The sequence below is a fragment of the Numida meleagris genome, chromosome 5 (genome assembly GCF_002078875.1).
Source record: "Numida meleagris isolate 19003 breed g44 Domestic line chromosome 5, NumMel1.0, whole genome shotgun sequence".
NCBI classification, from domain to species: Eukaryota; Metazoa; Chordata; class Aves; order Galliformes; family Numididae; genus Numida; species Numida meleagris.
This window is the reverse complement of record NC_034413.1, coordinates 20,032,112-20,051,659: the sequence shown is the minus strand read 5'-3', so window position 1 is coordinate 20,051,659 and position 19,548 is coordinate 20,032,112. Positions and strand designations below refer to the sequence as shown.

At 40.1% G+C, this 19,548-nt stretch overlaps 1 protein-coding gene across 5 annotated transcripts in view; it reads left to right on the top strand.

Annotated features, from left to right (window-relative positions):
• The window catches only part of NDST2 (N-deacetylase and N-sulfotransferase 2), a 105,307-nt gene that overhangs the window by 26,560 nt on the left and 59,199 nt on the right, over positions 1 to 19,548 (top strand). For 2 of the 5 annotated variants that reach the window (XM_021397750.1, XM_021397753.1), the window contains exon 1: positions 11,464 to 11,696. The exons of 2 other annotated variants lie outside the window; for them this stretch is intronic. The gene's annotated coding sequence lies outside the window, so the exon portion shown is untranslated. Of the gene's footprint in view, positions 1 to 11,463; positions 11,697 to 18,927; positions 19,191 to 19,548 lie in introns of those variants that run through there. One more of the 5 variants, XM_021397755.1, reaches the window with a different exon arrangement.

Genomic DNA, 19,548 nt, shown 5'->3' with positions numbered 1-19,548 from the left:
AGCCCCAGCACCTTTCTGCAGAAGGTTTTACAGGACAGCAGTATCTACTGGCATTGCAACATGTGGGCTTTGGTTCTCCATCACTTCCCTTTGACTTGTGAATTCTTCTGACCTGCAGAGTGCTGGATCCTTGTCGGTCCCTTTCATCTCAGGGTGTTCTATGATTCTTTGTTGGTTGTAAGTGAGGGGAAGTCAGTGGTCAGTGAAGCCGTTAGCTTGGTAGGTGGGCACAGATGACTGAAGAGGCTCAATTGTGGCTTTAGTGAGCGGGTAAGGAATGGATATTCTGCTTCTGACAGTATCTTGGAGATTCTCTGGCCTCAACCTTCCCACAGAATTACCATGTTGAGAGGAAAGGGGTATGATTTCTCTTTACTTTCTCCCTCTTTGTTTCTGTACCCATTCCTTTCTTTTTCTTTATAGTTTTTCTTTAAAGAAGTAACATAAAACCTCCTCTGAAATTTTCATATTTTTAATAAAATGAAAGGGAGGTGCATAGGAGCCTCATTCATCACCTTTTGTCACCGGACTTGATTTGACATCTGAGACTACAGGAAAACTTTGGCAAGTTCAATGATTCCCGTGTGGGGGTAATAAGAGAGAAAAAAGCTGTCAGTTGAAAACAGCAGGAGCTGCATTAGCAAATATAAATTAAACAGATGGCTAAGATACTACAGCTGTCGCACAGAAGCTCCAGGAAGATCTTTAGCTTAGAACTGCAGGAGGCTATTTTGAAAGGAAAGATGAAAACAACAACAAAGTGAACTTTAGCGTGACGAAAGAGACAATAGAGGCATTCAGATGACTATATGAGACTGATTTTTTTTTTCTTCACCTCTTCACATCTTATAACTCTGAAATTAATTCATGACCAGCTATTATAAAGCCACACTGCAGATTTCCATACAGTGAGTTTGTTTTCTAGTTTGGAGATAGGTTTTAGTAATCTTGTATGAGATACTGGCTCTGACATATGTCCCAAGAAGACAAGAGAAATGTGACACATGCCATACCATTTTGGTCTTCAACTACTTGTTTTACAGCTTTTTCAAGAAAAAATCATATTAAATAATTGTTTTTGAATAAAATGTTTGTGGAAATGAAGTGTTAGAAGTGCTGACATTTTGCTAAAGGAGGCACCTGCATTTAAAATGTTTTGTGTGTTCCGTCTTAAGATAACATTTTTCTGATCAACTTTCAGCTACGAAGTAACTGCTCTCTTCCTTTGCAAAAGAAGCTATAAAGCAGCATATAAGTATGCTGGTGTTTAACAGATGAGGGCAAATGGAATTTCAGTGCTGTTTTTCGAGGCCAAAAGGCAAGTAGTTTCCAAAATATTGTACACATATTTTTCTCAGTTAGGACTGCTGATTTGTCTTAGGTACTTTATATGTAGGTGGAGTCTGATCTGCTGCCTTCATAGATGACCAAAGAAGTGAACTGTGAAATAGATGCAGCTGCATTTGAAGCTTCTATTTTACAGTCAAAGAAATAGTGCGCACAGATGAATATCTAGGCTTGCTGATTGATCCTCCATTGTTCTGTTTGTTTTTTACTGCAAAAAAGAGTGTATTTATGGTTTTAAAACACTGCTTAATAAGCAAGAAATTCTGGATTTTGTGCTGTACTGCAGCCCTTTGTGCAAAATGAATGCATGTGGTTGTGTTTTTTTTTTTCCAAATTGTGTTATTTACCATAAAAATCCTACTTGCAGGTAGCTCTAGGTCTGTGCTTCTTCTATAGTGAATTGGGCTCCTCATGTAACTCTGCGTTTCTCTTGCGATTGCGGCTCGTACTTTGCTGTAAAACGGTACTGCTGCTAATATCAAGTAACTGTCATTTCTGCTCTGGAAATTGCAGTTCTACCCCTACAGAAACTTTGGAGTGGTTGTAAGACTTAAGAAAAGTAAGAGTAAAAAGAGTCCTTAACCTGTAAGTGTATTCCCTTTCTGACATGCAAAATTGGAAGAAACAAAGTTGGCGTTGAAATGTGCTTGAACTTGAGAATGATAAATGTGGGATATCTGTCAGTGGGGGTGGGACATTTCTGACCTGGGAAGCCTGACCTCAGCCTCCACATGTTTGCTCTTATTTTTTTTTCTCCAGCGTTCTAGCTACAGTTCCATGACACACTCAGCAAGGGAGCGGTTTTGTGTAGTCAGGACCCGATTTATACAGAAACATTACACATTCAACTCTGCAAATTCTCTGTCAGCTCTGTTCCTGGGAAGAAACCAAGGAATCGGTCAATGTGATCAGAGGCCAGAGCAGAGCAGGGTGGCAGGAAGAGAGGGAAGGAGCTGAAACAGAGAATTAACTGGAACAGAAAGAAATAGTGGGGCAGGACAGCCTTCCTTTTAAAGGTGGATAACCGTACATTTTTCTGCTGTATTCCAAAGACAAGATCGAACTTCTTCAGCTGGAAGTGTAGTTACTGCATAATGCTTTCTTCTGTACTTGATCTTCATGTAAGCCTTTTGGTAGTATCAGAGGAGGATGCTGTGGAGGATCACAGAATCACAGAATTGTAGGGGTTGGAAGGGACCTCTAGAGATCATCAAGTCCAGCCCCCAAATGGAGTGGTTACACAGCTGCCATGCTGTCAATAGAGCAAATGGCGTGTGCTCTGACCTATGGCATGGAACTGGTGGGGAGAACGTTTTTGTAGTTTTTGAAAGTGGGCCATGACATGCATTTTCATGTCATGTCAAGTGTTAATATCTAACTCTCAATTGATTAGGAGCAGCTGTTTACATGCAAAATGTATGCTAGTGGGAAAAGGAAACATGATCCAGTTTTTATTTTATGCTTTCATGGCAAGAAAGTGCTTCTTAACTGAAAGCAAGAAAGGCCAACCTTTTAGTACTACAGCTTTGGTATATAGCTTAGCTAATCTGCATAGCATTTCTTGTCATTTGGCTCTCATTTGAGCCTTGTCATTTCTGGCCTAGACTTAAAAAGAACAAGTCTGGTTTTTCGGTCAGTGCTATTCTGCATCCTGTGTTGATGATACACCAGTGACTGAGTAAAAGTTGTGGAGAACGTGTAACAGTTAGAAATGACTACTTCTTATGCTTAGTGTTTGTGAGAGGTCACCTAAATAAGTCTTAGATAAAACAGCGCAGGGAGCACTTCTGTGGGCCGTGGATTCTATTCTGCTAATGTGGTAAATAATACATTGCTGATTAATTTATTGTGGCTAATTTGTCTTAATAGCAGAGAAGGTGGAGTTTCATGTTTTGTTTTAAAGAAAATTTCGCTTTACCTTTCAATGGAAAGCAATTGAATACTGCACAAATCTTGTTAATGGAACCCATCTTTCAGGCGGAAAACATTTTCCATATTGTTAAGTAACTTACTTTTCTTAACGATGGCAATTTCTATCTTCGGATTTTGAGCTCCATTCCAGGTTCAAGCACATCTGAACTGAATCAGTTTGTGGGAAAATATTTAGCTAGTTTCTGACCTGAAATATGGCTGTGCCGTATCATGTTACACCATTGTGCATGTGGGTGCTGGAAAACTGCTACTGCAGATGGATATGGGGACATCCATTGCAAAAAATACAGTGATCTATAGGGGAGAAGCCTCCCAGAGATGTGAGAGAGATGAGCTTCCTTTCCTTGTGTAAGCAAACCCTTAGGTGAGAAGAATTTCTGCAGACTTCCAGCAAGATGTGGGAATACTGAAAGGCAAAATGTAAACACTCTACTGCTGCTACTACAGGTTCAGGATGAGACTAAACAGGACGAGAAAGAAAATGGCAACTGGTCATTTGGGAACTTGTCGTGACGGCACCTCTCCACTTTTGTTAGGGGACAAATAACAATGAGGCTCTTCGTGTTGCTCTAAACTTGCATGAGAAAGTTGGGCTTTGAAGAGAAGATAGCAATAATAGTGTGCTTAAAAAATGACTGTGAGGTGAGCTAGTTTCTTGTACTGCAGTCTGTTCCTTACCATCACAAAAATCATTTCTAGGCCTTCATTCTGGCTCTGTTAGTGTTCTGTTCTTTTCCATTTGGCAGAATATAACAGAACACGGCTTTATCTTAATGCTTTGTATTTCTTTAGTTTCTTGCTACTAAGAGGAAAAACAATAACCCCCAAATTATTTTTTATAAGAAAAAAAACAAAAAGCCCCACAAGTGAAATACATTGCTGCTAATGGGATCTCTTCACAGAGGGCCTTGTTGCTTCTAGCCAATTCACATGAATAAATGAATGCAGAGAATTTGTATTGTGGACGTGATAAATGTGCATCCTTTGTCTGCAGTCTCCAAAACACACTGATCAGAGTTACTGTTCAAGGTTTTGCCAGCTTCACTGTGATTTGGTAAGATTCTGCAGAAATTTCTTTCATTGACATACAGTATCCAACCCAGTTCGATGCAACTGAAAATGTGCAGCTGCCAGTAAAACATGTTTTTTTTCAGGGAACTGGTATTAGCTGTTCTGGCAAAATAACCATTTTGCCTATGTAAACCACATCTCAACTAGGCAGATTTGTTAGTATAGCTATTTTAGCGAAGCCTTTCTACTGTAGAAAAGACCTTATTGATAATACTGTGAGGTTCCCACAGTAGATGAAAGGCACAATACAAAGGGCTTTACAAACATGAATTAAGCTTCACAACACCCTTGTAAAATAAATCGTTCTTCTAGCTTGCCAATGTCTAGTTTCTTTTAATATGAGATGTTTTATGGGGATAAGAAGGAAGGCAGGAAGATTCAGAGTTGAGGGAATTAATGCCTGGTAGCATTGTAGCATCAATAAGCTAAACACATTTCTAACCTCTTGGAATCCTCTGATATCTCTGTGTGAGGATTAAAACGTCCCAGTACTTTGGAGTGTCAAATAGCTACTGTTTACTGGTTTTACCTGATCTTTGATAGTATGAGTAGTTACAGTGTTTGCACTTGGCAGTTCCTTTCATCTTGAAAACCTGGAGCTGGCTTTTGTGTTTGCGATGTTCTCATTAATGCTATGTTAAACTACAGTGTTCTGTCTGACTAAACCACAGACTGTGAGAAGTATGTAGTTCTGGGTATGAACAGGTTATGCAGTTACAGGACCTCAAAGGGAATGGAAAGAGGAACGGAACTACATTTGTGCACAAGAGTAGTTTTAAAGACAAGTGATTCAACAAGTTAAGAGTAATTTCATATTGATGTTGCCTATGTAGTCTTACTTCAGATGTTTTTATATGTTAATTATCATGCAGTCTTTAATTACCAGATTGCATTCTATTTATTCCCTTTCATCTTTTAGAGAATAAGGAACAGAAGAACTCTGCCAGGGTGTAGGTTAGTTTTCTCTTTTACCATTCACCAGCATCATTTCTGAATTCAGCCTGTAAACTCTTGGGGCAGGCCCATGCATTTCAGTAGTACTCTGTCAAACACCATGTCCTGGATTCTGTATTAATATGCCTATCAAGAATTTAAGCAAACTTTATCCTCTTCCCAGTTCCAGCCTTGAGTAAATGTTTTCAAAAACAAGGTACCTTTCCTCACCAAGTGTAGTGAGGGACTTATATTTGAAAAGCTGGTGCAGGTCCCCTAAATTCTGGAAGATGATGGAGAAATCTGGGCTGACTCTGTTCCCTGTCCTAACCCTTCCTGCGTGCTAGAGGAAGTTCCAATATCTGTTTGCCAGTGTGCTTGATCCTCCCCGAGCTGCTTGATCTATTAGTAGTATTTTTGTGCTCTGTTTCCACAGCAACAGCACGCTTTCCCCTCCCCCCCCAAAGGTGGCTGTTGCTTTGAGAATTAGACCTGTGGAAAAGCTTGGCCTTCTTGTCCCCTATTGAGATTTCTGCTGGCATAGGTCGTGAGAGGGGTGGAGAGAATATGACTGTCAGTGGAGTTGCTGTGGTTGTGGAGTGATGGTGGAACAAATGAGTCCTATTTAATTGTGGGTTTCAGTGTTACTAAAATGATTGTGTTGAAAATGTTGGCTCTAAGCTCAGTGAATGAAAGTCCTGGAACTGTGACATTAGCAGTGATCATTTTGGCTCTTTGCACATGCTCTTGTAATCGTGCAGGACCCACGTCCACTTCATGCATGTGCTCATGCACAGTACAAAACCAGATGTACATTCTTCTGTGCATCTGCTCATAGATACTTCATGTGTGCACGTTACATTAAGAAGCCTGGTCTTCTGTCAAAGTGTTCATCGTAGTATTGTAGGGAGGGAAATGCTGTGTTTAATTACTCCACTGAAATAGGAAATAAACATTACGCTGCCTCTTTTCTTATGTTAAAGCATGGCATCTCCTGTGGGTAGCAAGACACTTTCAAACTCAGTACCAGTCTCAACATTTTTTGCTGCCTGGAGGACTAGCGAGCTTTCAATTTATAAAATATTTCCATAGGTCAGTTATTTGCCTCTTCTTCTAATTGTTTAAAAGGGGGTGAGAACAGAAACAGCATATGACTTAATACAAGTCAAGTATATAATGAATATTGGATTCTGGAATTTCCCTTCCTTTAGAAGTGAATAACTAAAGCAGTATCTTGTCATTATTAGACTTTTACAGGAAAGGCTTCTGTTTGATATCATAGTGTGGTGGCTCTCCCCCATTAGTATTTTGGTTCCTAATAGTTAGGATGCCAGAAGTTTTATATTTCTCTCAGAGAGAATTGTAGGCTGAAGTGTTGATTACCAGAATTGATTCCAAGTGGATGAAACCACGTGATCTGGGGTTATCATGGAAAGGCTCTATGTTTGTAGCCATTTTCACAGTGATAAGGCTAGAAATTTACTGAATCTTATCCATATGAAGTGTAAAAAACTGTTTGGTGTTGAACACACGTGTCACAAATGCCATATATTTACAAAGACAGAAATTATCAGGTATTAATTTCTAGTTATAAACACATCTAGGTATACATTTCTTGTTAAAGATTTCATATTTAGTTTAAAATGAAGACCGTTCCAGTACTGAACCTTTTAAAAATGATGTCAAGTCTCACATCACTTGATTTCAGATCTATTTCTGATTATATATAGCTCTTTCTGACTGCACATTGAAGAAACAGCACATTTTACTTTACTTGAGAACTTGTTTATTAAAAGACCAGAGCATAAAACTCCATGACTGTTTAACATTCAGTAATTTACCATTAAGCTGCTTGACACAAGTTAAAATTTATGTTAATACTGTCTTGATTAAACAGCACTCATTATCGCTCACTGTGATTTGGCCAAATCAGTTTCCTAACAGATGTCTCAATAAAGGATCCGTCCTACTATAGCATGTCCAAATTAAGTTGAGTGTGTTGCATTAATGTTTTGCACTTATATAGCATCTTTCATTTCGAAGCACTTCACACAATCATGATTGATATTGGGAAAACACATTAGGTTAATATCATGGCCAAAGCAAATTTATAGCTTTAAAGAGCTACAGGACATTTTGTAACTTCAACAGTTGTCTTGTAATACAGCTTTTAATGTTTGATACAGTGTAGTTGTGTACTTCATTCCATGGAACTCTGTTTATGTAGCTTGCAGAGGAAGGTCTGAGTTAACCCTTTAAAGGTTGGAAAAGGTGCCGCTGTGGATGCAAAGCATTTCAAACCTCAGCTTTGAACTACTTTTAAGTAATCTTTTCCATCCAGTCTTAGATTCTTCAGTGCTCTTCATGCCTTTCCTCTTTCATTTGCTGTTAAAATTGTTTCATCAACATAGGAAATAGTTGTGATTTCCCATCTTTTCCTTAAATTACTCTTTTGTGCCTACTTGTGGCACCACTTAAAACTCCTGTCATATAGACTGCGCCAAAGTAACTGGTAATTCAAGTACAGAAGATGGCTTTTTCCATATGCAGAGTTAGGATCACAACTATGGGTGAGGACATTCCTCCTTAAGCCCTCACCATTTGCTTTTATATGTTTTATCACTTCAGTTTACATATGTAGAGAAAGCTGATCCTAGTCGTAACTGTGCATATGCAAATCTAACAATTTTTTCTGTATTCAGTTTCTGTGCCTGTAATGCATTTTTCCAGCTTCCATTTTACAGCCTCTTCAGCATTTGGAAATTGTGTTATAGTTGTAATATAGTGCAAAGCAAATAAAAAAACTCTAAACAAGTCACTACCTAATTTTTTTCTGCTAAAGAATTAGACTAATCACATTTTACATTTACTTAATGGTTACATTTATTGATCGTATTTTACAGATAGCATAACTGAGAGCAGACACTGAAGGCAATTTGCCCAAGATCCTAGTATTTCCTGTAGTTCTGGTCGTGTTTTCCTGATTTGATTTGGAATATCCAATTAAGAACGATATGTAATTTCATAGATGTGTGATGTATCAAGTTTGTGGCTCATCTGATAACATTCAGACTCACCATTTCCCTCTGTTGCATGCACCTGGCTGGATTTTCTTGTAACCGCAACTCATTTTATTGTCAAATTTTCCCAAACTTAATATGAAATGAGTCATGTATTAAGGTCAATGTCCATGTCGTATTACGAGATGAATAGTTCAGTTGGATCTCAGCCATTCTTGAAAGAGATGAGTACTTTTTCCAAGTTCTAAAACTATTTCTTGCATTTTTTAGTCTTTATATAATTCAAAGACGGGGAGGGAAGGGAATTTACTTAAATGAAGGATGTAATATTTCATTGCTGAAGGCAAACGTTAGAGAAGCTGAGGAGCAACAGAGAGCAGGCCATGTGGAGGGCATGGTTTTGTAATGATGTCAGTCGCTGTGCATTCAATGTGCAGTGCAGGAAGGGCTGTTGGTTTGTCTGTTTGTTCTCAGAGAGCTGCTAGACCTAGGCCCAGCTGGATGCCCATTCTGAATGCAAGCTGAAGATCTGCTCTTAGTGGCCATAACACAACAGGTTGTAAGCTACATTTGCAAATTTCCTTCACAGTGCTTTACAGTGAAGTGAGGTAGCTCGTTCCTTTCCCAAGGCTTATACTCTGCTGTCTGAGATGTGAGATGAGGGGAGGAGTGGGACCGTGGCTGTGACAGCTCCTGCCTCTTTTGGCAGTGCTTGTTGGGGTCAGGTGGCTAAGCTGGCAGGCTTACCAGAGGCTGCGGAGCGCTCCCCTCCTGACCCCTCTGACTCCTCAGTCCCTGCAGTCTGTCAGTGGCACTACCCGTGGGGAGCTGCTAGCTGTGAGAGAGCTTTGGGTTTGATTTAATGCTGGTGCTAAAACGTTTAATGGAAATGAAAGATACGGCAAGTGAGAACTGGTGAGAGAATCATAGAAGCCTTTCTGGGGCATTAATGGTCCTCCTAGTGGAGTCCTCTTACATTATTCATGCCCTTTGAGCCAAGCTGAGCACTCTGCACTGCTATAGTAGAAGGTAAAAGGAAATTAACCCTGTGGTGATATACTGAAAGTTTCTTGTCAAAGTAATAATTTTGACAGTGTGCTGAGGGGATGGAAGCATATCTGAAAGGGGAAAAAACAGATGTCAACTCAACTGATGTAAGAGTGCTCAAGAGTACTCTGCAGGGAAGAAATACAAAGAGCACTTGAACCTATGTACAAGGTCCTGAGGTCCCTCGGTAGCTTTCTCTTTCTCATCAAGTATGTCTTCCAAGTATCAAAAGATACATCTTGTAGCTGCAAGATGAGCTAGTGCTCTAAGCTTTCCAGCTGATGCTAAGAAAAACTTTGCTATAGAAGACTTTGGCATGTTAAGATTGTCTGTAGTAGCCAAGTCTTCTCAATGATTTGTAGATCAAATATCAGAAATCTGTCATTCCAGCCTGGTTGTAGTAGATGTTACCGTGTTTGTGTTTGTTTCTTTGAACCTGTATGCTTTTTCTTAGGCAAACCCCTCATGTTTAGAATTCTTGGTTTTTTTTTTCTGTTCCCATCATGTCTTCTTTGGCTTCCTGTTTTTAACTTATCCCATTGTTATGTACAGTTGGACCGTGTGCTCAAGGGAGCTTTTAGGAAGGGCTCAGAAACAGGAGGCTTTTAATGCAGTGGGTCTATATAGATAATTGATCTGGGATATTTGTACTGAGGAGGTCTCTTATATCCAGCTTTTACTCCCTGTCCATTCCGCAGCTCCTCTGAGGTTTGACAGCAAGTATCCAGAATGTAAAAGAGATTATGGCAAACTAGTAGAGAATGACCTCACTAAGCAGCTGAGAGCAACTTTGGGAAGGGAGCAGAGAAGGGGACTGTAAATAGATGTTCTTTGCTGGTGCATAAACTTTGATTTACTGTATGTACCTTTTGTAGATAGGGCTAAAGTATATTACTTTGGAGGCAGGAAAAGAGAACTCGTAGTGGAAAAATCAGTATCTGTGCCAAGCACTGGTTGACTTCTGAGCACAGAACACAGGTTTGCCAGTGTGTTCACAGACTCATTCCTCCTTTTTCTTTTCCTCTTACAGAAAATCATGTTCAGGGGTAATACGTTAAAAGCTATTTGTTACCCAGAGACCTAAGCTCTGTGACTTTTAGGTAAAAGACCATTCTGAAAATTTTACCCTGGAAAGATGTGTTTTCTAGACTGGAGGGATTTGCCACCTGACATAAATCTTAATGATAATTTGGCTAGAAGACTGTGCTTGGAATGAAGAGCCTCAGACTCTGGTTTTCAGGAGAAACTAAAGGTGTTTGGGTGGCAGCAATAAAAACAAAGAGAAAAATGATGCATGAAACACAGTGATTATTAGTGCTAAACTGGGTATCATAACCTCCTCCTTAAAGGGGTCTTTTAAGATAGAGTGAAAAAAAGTCATTGCTGTGAAGACTTGTGGAGTTTGTCCTTCTAGGACTGCACTCTTGATTGTGCAGCCTCGTAGCTGCATGAAAAATGAGCTGTTGCAGTTTTACCCACTCAAGGCTGCTGAGCATTTCTTTTTGCTGGCAGATATAGCTGAATACTGTTGAAATCCAAATGTTTCTAATGGAAGCTTTTGGGTGATGCTGAGAAACTGTATTGAAAGTTTTATTTCTGGAGTATGCTAAACATTTGATAGTTAAGCAGTTGCACTCTCTGACATTGTTCATTTAGGCATGTCCTTACAACCACTGCTGATGGCAGATAATTTTTTTTACATGGGGTTGTTGCAACAGTGTCAATCAGTATGTGCAGTCTGTAACAAATTACAATGAAAAGGGTGCCAGTGGATCCAAAAAGTCTCTGTTGAAGGGCATTAGCAGTCCTGGCTTTTCCACTGCATTCCTGTAATCTTAGGAGACAGAGCCTTTTGTAGTATATCTGCTCTTGGTTAATTTTGTGAATGATCCCTGCATTGCTTCACGGGGAAGTTCTGTCCTTCTGTAGTTAATACTTGCAAATTCCTTATATGCTGCCAGTTTTAAGAAACCTCTGTTACAGTCTCTTTAAAATGACACAAGGAGATGCAGTCGGGCGGGAGCCCCGTGCCCGCCCCCAGCACAGTCAGCGGCGGTAGGGTCCCCGTTCACCTCTGCACACCGGCAGGAGAGTCCTGCCGGGATCTCGATCGAGCTGCCGGCTCCTCCCCTTGGCAATTGGGAAGGTGCCTGCAGAGCTGCGAGGGTTAAGGTGCCAGTCGGCGACTTGAAACAAAGAAGCTACGTGCTTAGCCTCCATTGCAGTCGGTAAAAAGGGAAAGTGATTGGGAAATAAAAAGCAGTAGTCGAAGGATGAGAGAGCAGAGAAGCTCAGCTCCTCTCTGTCAGAAGAAGTGTGACAGGAAAGTCCTGCTCTGGAGAACAGGTAAGCTTAGCCTGGGAAAAACAGGGGAGGAACTGCAGAGCCTGAGTTTTGCATAAAGCATGCTGGCTCCATCTGAGTGTTCAGTGTGCCTGCTATGCTTAATAATGTCGGTGTTTGAAGAGTTCTAAGCAGGCTTTGAAATTAGAGCTATGTTGAGTTAAGGTAGAGGCCAACATGTTGCAACTGTTGGCTGAACATTGATAACAACTTTGTGTACTTTTTCATTTTTAAGCTATTTGACCAAAAAGAAAATCTAGGAGTATGGTTTTTAATTGATTATTTAATGATTTGGCAGTTTTGTGTGGTAAATATCAGTGCATTGCAGAATGCTGTTGTTTTTCTGCATCCATAATACTTTTCTTCATGGCCTACTTAAACATATGAAATGAAACTACTGGACGTGGATTTTCCATCAGACATGCAGAGAAGTATGTAATTTCTATTTTCAAACTTTGAACCGTGCTTGTCAATTGTTCTAAAGCAAGGAAATCTCAGGTAAAAGGGAAACAAGTATTTCTCATTCAAACTGGTGTACAGACATAATGGCTGTGCCTGGGAAACTGGTAGGGACCAGCACTTTACACGGCAACTCCTGCAGGCACTGGCAGCAATGAAACAGAGGAAATTTTTAAGAAGAGTATCAGTGTAGACAAGCCTAGCACTGCTTATATGGAATGAATTGGTCCAGAAGACGTTATCTTTTGTTAGGTTTGCTGTTCCTTGCTCCTGTCATACCTCCTCACTGTCCTCCCACCTCCAAACTTCCAGAACTGCTTTCACTTGCAGTTGGGGCTCCCTTCCATTGCCTTTGTCTTAGAAGGCTTTATGAGAGACAATAGCAAAGCATCTAAGAAACACATACAGGTGTATTGCTTGTATTGTCAAGAGAGTTTTATAGCACTTGGGATGGTGATTGCTGGAGGCGCAGCACTGCTTCCCATATTTTAAGATATAGTTGAGTGGAGTTGGCACTGGTATGGAGAGGCCAGTATGAGTTGGAAGAGCAAATACAGGAGAGAGCACACCTGAGTGGTTAAAGAGAGGGAAAAAAATCACTACTGTTTGACAGGAATGTGTTTACATAATTAGTAGGAAAAACGGCTCTTATATCCAAATTTTTATCTATATTCTCACAGGGAAAACTGCTTTCAGTTATCTGTAAGTTTGCATATATTCCTGTCGGGTCAGTAGAATGTGTGAATCTAAACCATCCTTGATACTGCATCTTTGGCACATCATCTGTCTGTCCCTACAGATGTAATGTGCACAGTCCTTCCTTTCAGTCAGAGGCCACAGAAACCAGCTACATGTTAGTCTTGAAGGCAGCAGTGCCTGGAGCAGCCTCAGCCAGGACCCCTATCTGCACACTGTGACCAGGGCTCTGGGGACAGCCCTCAAGCTCAGACTTGGGCCTTCAGTATTCATGGGTCATGGCCTGAGTGGCAAAGTGGGTGTGTCTGTCTCCTCTTTTGTCTCCAGCCTTGCTTTCTGAACAGGTCTAGAAACCACACTGTAGATTATGTGTTTCCTGTCTCTCCCTGTCCTGGTCTCCTTTTGCTCCTGACTCGACCCCTGGATGGCCCATGGACCTAGTTGGTCGCTCGCCTTGCCTTTGACTGTCAATGTACCTTGTCACCAGCACACACCTTTGCTCACTGAGTTCAGATATGGTGGGACTACACCCCATGACTGTAGTCGTGGGTCACCCTCAGCTTCTTGTTCATCCTCCTTTGATGAAGCTAGCCCTTGAGGTAGCATGAGATGTTGTGCCAAATGAGTTGTTTCTGGTGAGAAGTAACCAGTAGAGGTGGAACAGCTTCTGTCATGATCCCTGTCTCCTTTGAAGCTGTAACAGTTGGAAAGGAAAGGACATGTGAGCACAGGCTTAGCGTGTTTCTTTCTTTGATGGTGGTATTTTAGTTTTTTTCTTTTTTACACATGTCCCTACCAACCACACAAAGTACTGATGATCAGCACATGGCAAACAGCAAAAGTCCCATTCTCTATCTCCCTATGCTTTCTGCAGGACCAGCAATGGGAGACAGTTGTGATGATGGTGGCGGTGGTTGCTATCTCTTGTTGCTGGTGTGGATTTGTGAAAACAGAAGGGATCCAAAGTGAGGGGAACAGCTTATACCACAGCAAACATAAAATCATCAGGCAGAATTTGCAAGAACTGTTTCCTGCCTGTTGTTTCTTCTTACAGTGAACTCCTTGCATTCAAATTTCACTCACTCCAAACCTTTGTGTGTCTATGTATATATATGTAACATTTCAACTTCTCAAGCAGCTGTTGCTGAAGAAAGAGGCTGTGCTGTTGGTATCAAAACTGGCAATTTCAGAAGTCTCAGGCATGTCTGTCCTTACCCTTCAGCTGCAGCAGAAATTTTAAGGTGTATGATTCACGGACTGGAGCAGTTAGGAAAAGAGTATGGCTTTTAGATGAATACTGTTCTTCTTATGTGAGAATTTCAAGGAAAACTGTAAAGGATTTATATTGATAGATCTGTCTGAAACATTTTTCACACTATATCATTTTATACTCTCTAGAAGATCAAGAGGACTATCCAGAAAATGATTGCTGCTAAAGTTGGCTGATTATTTTCCAGCTTTGCTTAAATATTTAATATATTAATAAGGGTAATGGAGAAATCACAGAATGTATATCTGAAATAAATCTGTTACTCTAACCCTCTTCACTGCTCAGGTATATTTTGCATTCAAAGGTCATTTATTTCCATCAGAGTTGGACGAATATAACATATTGCTGGTGCTTCTACATGTCACTTTTTCACCTTGTCAGACTCACACTTAACATGATTTGGGCAATAATTCTGTTGCTAATTCTCTTGGGTGTTTCTAGTTCCTAGCTGCTGTATAGCATCTTGAATACTAAATTCAAAATGACATCTGTATATTTGTATCCGATTCTGCTGTCTAGCTTTTTTTTCCCTACATCTTTACTACTGAGGTTGAGGGAGGACCCTTTATATTTTGGCTCATATCTTGCATTTTTCACCATGCTCTTGCTGAGTACCTACATCTACTGTTAGAGCAATGCTGGCTCTCAGTTGGAGGACTACTGAAAGTAGCAAGGCTCAATGAAGATATTCTCTGTTGACGGTCCATTTAGTCTTCATAGCTCATGCCTTTCATTAGAGACCTCAGCCATTTTGTTTTTGTACAGCCATTAACTGATTTTGCAGCTCTTCTGGGAGCATTTTGAAGTTCTGAAACTCAAACTGTTTGTTTTCCTGTGTTTATATAGTCTTCTTTCCCATTAGAGCTTGATAGAAAAAAAGCTACCTTTTTGGTCACTACCCATTATTCAAGTCCATAATTTGAATTAATATGGAAGTTTACAGGTAAGTCTGTATACCTGGACTGTAATTATGTGTTTTTTTCTTTCCATTATTTTTCTAAGAAGAAAAAGTCATGTCCTCACTCTCCTGTCTTAGTAAATGCTGCATTTCTGCTACCATTGCCATTTGGAAATTTGCTGCCAAGATCACTTCTTTGACCCGGTGTTTTGATCATATTGCCCCTTCCTTTATACTCTATTATTCCTCATAAAAAAAATAAGTAATCTTTTTTGTGGCACCATATAGCTTGTTTTGTCTCAGGTCAGTAATAACAGCCTCCACCCCTAACTTCATAAGCTGTCAAAGTTATCACTCTCCGGTGCTGCTACTCATGCTTAGGAAGGTCTCTCAAGAAATGTTCAAAATACCTCCCAGAAAAAACTTATTTGAAAAAATACGGCCACTGTTTCCAGGCTTTTTTTCTCACCGTCTGTTGCAGCTTTACCTATATATATTTCTGTTTTCTCTCTTCGTATCTTTAAACTACACACTCTTTTTTGTTCTGTATTTGTATATCACACTTTGTAAGACTTTACGTCACTGTGGCTGCCATGATATAATTTACAAACATGTTCTGCCCGCATAAGAAACTGCTACTTTTACGTCTCCTCCACTGCATGTAGTGGATCAGAGCATCTGTCCATCAAAGTCCTTCTATTATCAGCAATAGCTCTTACTGTTTAAGAAAAGAAAAAAATCTGTAGAAGGTAATTAAATTACACTTTTCCTGGATGTTTATTGTGAACCTTCAGGAGCAGAAAAAGTGTTGTGCCTTGAAGTAGGTGAGTTTCTGTGCTTTGTGATGTTTATTAATATTAATTGAAATGTGCTTATTATAAATATTAATATTTCATACTATTCTTAACATCATGGTTAACGTCAAGTGAAGACTACTAACTAATGGTGTATGCTGTGAAACTATATAATCTCAAATCAGCCAATTTTTTTCCCTGTACCTTTGCAACTGTGGTTTCATTGTGCGTTTCTGAGTTTCATTGTGTGTTCCCCTGTTCTTTTGTTAGGAAAACAAATTAATAGCTCTTAATCTGTTTGGTTTCTCCTCTTGACTGTTTTGGACTTTTTTGTGTATTTCTTGAACCTATCTTCTCTGTGGTTTTGGGAGAGAGAGAGTGCAAGCAGACTTTACATTGTTTTCTTTGTTATTTCTTTTCCATTAGCAATTTCAATCTATGACTGCAGTGTTCTTCTGTTGTTGTAGGGTAAAGCAGTAAGAAGTGACCAGGGTGTCACAGGGGAGGGAACATGCTAATTCTTTTTGTACTGCTCACCTTTTAATTCCTTATACATGCTTATATAACTTAATTTGCATTTTACTGTCACTATTGAGCACACAGCTCAATAAAGGAAGGTGTCTTTTTTTCCTTCTTTTTAAGTTAGTAATTAATTAACAACCATTTATGTACATATATATAAAAATAGTGCGAGTGTTTATAATTTCCATATTTCAGTACTTTGTTTTTAATAACTTTAAATAGAATGTAGCATTGTGTTTCTTCTTAGTTCAGTTCTTCTGAAGGGAATATACGTGTAAATTATTGTTTGGGTTACAATTGGTTTGTATTGCTTAAGTACATAGTGTCCTCATCACAGGTCATGTGCAAGCTGTTTTGGGTGCTTTATGAATGCAGCACACATACATACACAAAATCCTTCATTTCAACTCATTTTCTAGATAAAGAAGTCAGATTTTATTAATCTAAAGCTCACTGTGCCATCATTTCTTCTGCTTCAGATCACATTTGCTGCTACAAGTCTTTAAAATTAATTTTTCTACTGGTAGTTTGATTAGATCAAATAGATACATTTGCTGTTTTCACCGGCACTACAATTTTATCAGCTGTTGCTGGCAATTGCTTAGTGTTGGTGTTGCTTGCCAGTTTTCATGAATTTTTGTATTCTCTATTTTGTACTATGGTTTGTATACTTGAAGGTTGTTTCCGTATGTATTAGATTGTTTTTCTCTTAATAGACAATGTTTGTATTAGATTCTTAGTAATCCTCTGCATATTACAAATGTTCCCCTACCTCATTAATGTAATGTTCTCTGGTTTATAACCCACCATGATCACAGTCTGGTGACTTCTGTCATTCTATTGTGCTTTGGTTTTGCTTGTTTCATCATTCTTTTCTTACATGGCAGAGTAATTTTCTGTCTTTCTTACACCGTTTGTCATTCTACATCTGGCTCTTGTGCCGCAGATGTTTCTGGTCTAAAACTGGGACAGAAGCTAACCCTCAGTTCAGAAGATCTCAAACTCTGACTTTTACCACTTTAGTAGGATTCAGTGTATGAAGACATTCTTGAGAAGGGAGAAGTTTTGAAAGGGGCCAGGGCTAAGTGACAGTTTTGTCATTTCCATATCCCTCTTCTATGGAGGATACATGGATAACAATGGACTGCTCGGGTAAACCAGTTATACAGCTGTGTCCCCCCCCCCCATTTTCCTTTACCACCTACCTTGTGGACCTTGCTCAGTACTGCTTTGCCCATAGCCAGCTTACAACAATGGCTGTCTGTTACTTACTCAGGGCTTATCATCCATTTGTCGGCAATTGTGCATTACTTCCATACCACAGCTTCAAGACCTATTATTGTTTGCAGGGCTGCAGAGAGGCCTTGCTTGCTGATGTTGTGTTGGCTATAGAGCTGGTCGTTGTTACAAGGAGGATGGAAAGGAGTAACTGCTGGCAGGAGATAGGTGAGAGGAAAAACCTAAGGGGAGAATCCCTTCGGATTTTTTCCACTTCTACCAGTATCTTCATCTGTCAGCATGCTGTGCGATAGGGAATTCCCTGATGCTTGCTGGAGCAGAGGGTGAGTGGGAGGGTTCCTCTGTTTTATAGCAGCCAGATGTATGATGCTTCATTTCTCCAGTGTTGGATGCCTATAGGTGTTGTTTGTCAGTATGGCTGTGAAGACAGATTCTTCATTGTCCTCTTCAGTTCATCTGTCCCAAGGAGCTGTTGCCCACATCTCTTAACGTCCGTGGTGTCAGTGAAAGCCCAGGCAATCATGGTGATGTAACTTCTATTTTTATGTATGTGAGGGCAGGGGAAGGAGTTGCCTAGTTTGTAAGAACTTCCTTGTGAGCTATTAACGTTCTTCTTGACTGATTGCTAAGGGTGCATCCAATCGAGAGGCTGGGCAGCAGCCCTGGCGGTGCAGGCGACAGTCTGTGGGCAACTTGGGCCATCGCCACCTCAGGCCATGCTCTGCCAGAGCTCCCAGTTCCCCGACACAGCCTCCTCGGGTGCCCTCGCCTTCGCGGGCTCCTTGTGCATGTGCTTCCTGTCCAAACAAGCTCTCCCTCATCCTGAGCACTCCAGCAGATCACTAATGAACAGGAAAATACAAAGTGAAGTTCATGAATAGCTTTACAGTCCCCTTCTCCCACCCACCCCTGCTCTGTCCTGGGAATTTGCTGCCCTGCCCACACAGTGACCGGAGAGGAATCTGGAGGCATTTGCAAGATAATGCCATATCAGATGTTCCGTTCTCACACTTTTTGCTTGTGTTTTCAAAACTGTTTACATATTTCCTTTCATTTTGCATGAATAAGCACATCACTCTGAGACTAAAAAGGGGAAAATGCATTTACAAATGTGTGAAGCAAAATAGCTGTAATAAATTGCTTTAATTACATATGGCGTGTTTAGTTTCTGGAAGCCTGTTGTGCGTTTCTGCCTCCAACAAGTAGCCTTTCCTGTTTGCTTGCTGCTGTTTACCAGGCTGGCTGTCCTCCCAAAATAATCCTTATTCAAATTCTGTGTTCGCCACTCGACAGACGCTCACTGTGATCTTTTTGATCCTCCAATGCTTAATGTCAACTCGGGTGTTGCCCTGGCAGTCAGCAGAAGGTAGAGATGAGGTTTTCTGGAGTAGGAATTTGCTATCATACCATATTCTTAACTGATACCTTTTAATCTGGTTTATGATTTTTTAGAAAGGTACAAAGTTACAGTTCAAGTCAGAGATGTCTCAATTTTGAGTTCAGTTTTAGGCAACAATTGAGCACAGGTGGCTGTCATTTATACCACCCTCCTCAGGCAGTCACAACTCTTGGTACTTGGGTAGTGTTGCTGCATGTTTTTCTGTAGTCCGTTTTTCACGGTAAGTGCCATGCTCTTGTATTCCTTTTATTTACTGTTTGAGATGGTTTGGAAGTTGTCCTATTGAAGTGCTTTGGCTTCTTTATTTTTAGTTGAAAAAAGCTACAGAAATATAAAGTTTAATTACACTATCTTTACAAATAATATTTATCACCCTCGTTTCTTGTCCGCTGTTATTTGTATTTGACCTATTTTTTTTGTTTGCTTGTTTCAGTCCAGAATATGAGCATGCTTTTGAACTCTTTCACCCTTTATATAGTTTTGGAGTTGCTAAGCTCAAGTTCTTCTGTACAACAGTCAGTACTAACTGAAGGTGTTGTGGAGTGAGGAAGGATCTTACTTTAAAGACTGCCAACTTG